Consider the following 1,919-nt stretch of genomic DNA (forward strand, 5'->3'; position numbering starts at 1 on the left):
CTCGGCCGGCCTTTGGACGTGGCGGCCTAATGCTGGGTAGACCTGTTGCCCTCGGCCGGCCTTTGGACGTGGCGGCCTAATGCTGGGTAGACCTGTTGCCCTCGGCCGGCCTTTGGACGTGGCGGCCGAATGCTGGGTAGACCTGTTGCCCTCGGCCGGCCTTTGTACCTGACGGCCGAATGCTGGGTAGACCTGTTGCCCTCGGCCGGCCTTTGGACGTGGCGGCCTAATGCTGGGTAGACCTGTTGCCCTCGGCCGGCCTTTGGACGTGGCGGCCTAATGCTGGGTAGACCTCTTGCCCTCGGCCGGCCTTTGGACGTGGCGGCCTAATGCTGGGTAGACCTGTTGCCCTCGGCCGGCAGTGTTACCGGCCGGCCTAATGCTGGGTAGACCTGTTGCCCTCGGCCGGCCTTTGTACCTGACGGCCGAATGCTGGGTAGACCTGTTGCCCTCTGCCGGCCGGCCTAATGCTGGGTAGACCTGTTGCCCTCGGCCGGCCTTTGGACGTGGCGGCCGAATGCTGGGTAGACCTGTTGCCCTCGGCCGGCCTTTGGACGTGGCGGCCTAATGCTGGGTAGACCTGTTGCCCTCGGCCGGCCTTTGGACGTGGCGGCCTAATGCTGGTTAGACCTGTTGCCCTCGGCCGGCCTTTGGACGTGGCGGCCTAATGCTGGGTAGACCTGTTGCCCTCGGCCGGCAGTGTTACCGGCCAGCCTAATGCTGGGTAGACCTGTTGCCCTCGGCCGGCCTTTGTACCTGACGGCCGAATGCTGGGTAGACCTGTTGCCCTCTGCCGGCCGGCCTAATGCTGGTTAGACCTGTTGCCCTCGGCCGGCCTTTGGACGTGGCGGCCTAATGCTGGGTAGACCTGTTGCCCTCGGCCGGCAGTGTTACCGGCCGGCCTAATGCTGGGTAGACCTGTTGCCCTCGGCCGGCCTTTGTACCTGACGGCCGAATGCTGGGTAGACCTGTTGCCCTCGGCCGGCCTTTGTACGTGGCAGCCTAATGCTGGGTAGACCTGTTGCCCTCGGCCGGCCTTTGTACCTGACGGCCGAATGCTGGGTAGACCTGTTGCCCTCGGCCGGCCTTTGGACGTGGCGGCCGAATGCTGGGTAGACCTGTTGCCCTCGGCCGGCCTTTGGACGTGGCGGCCGAATGCTGGGTAGACCTGTTGCCCTCGGCCGGCCTTTGGACGTGGCGGCCGAATGCTGGGTAGACCTGTTGCCCTCGGCCGGCCTTTGGACGTGGCGGCCTAATGCTGGGTAGACCTGTTGCCCTCGGCCGGCCTTTGGACGTGGCGGCCGAATGCTGGGTAGACCTGTTGCCCTCGGCCGGCCTTTGGACGTGGCGGCCTAATGCTGGGTAGACCTGTTGCCCTCGGCCGGCCTTTGGACGTGGCGGCCTAATGCTGGGTAGACCTGTTGCCCTCGGCCGGCAGTGTTACCGGCCGGCCTAATGCTGGGTAGACCTGTTGCCCTCGGCCCGCCGTGTTACCGGCCAGCCGAATGCTGGGTAGACCTGTTGCCCTCGGCCGGCAGTGTTACCTGACGGCCGAATGCTGGGTAGACCTGTTGCCCTCTGCCGGCCGTCTTTCCGGCTGGCCTAATGCTGGGTAGACCTGTTGCCCTCGGCCGGCCCTGGTACCGGCCGGCATAATGCTGGGTAGACCTGTTGCCCTCGGCCGGTCTTTGTCTCTGGCCGCCCGCGGCGTGGTAGTCCTGTTACCGTCGGCCGGCCTTGCAGCCCGGCCGCCGCGCGATGGCGCCCCGTCTCTTCCATCGGACGCGCGGCCCCCTTGTCGTCTCTGCAGCGGCGAGCACGCCTTCGGCGGTCGGCCTGCACGTCCGGCATGACCGCGGGCACTGGCAGCCCAGCAGGCAGCCCTGCTCTCGCGTCTTCTTCCCCCCGGCGAAAGGCGG

The sequence above is a fragment of the Sturnus vulgaris genome, unplaced genomic scaffold (assembly GCF_052056855.1).
Source record: "Sturnus vulgaris isolate bStuVul1 unplaced genomic scaffold, bStuVul1.hap1 Scaffold_171, whole genome shotgun sequence".
Lineage (NCBI taxonomy): Eukaryota > Metazoa > Chordata > Aves > Passeriformes > Sturnidae > Sturnus > Sturnus vulgaris.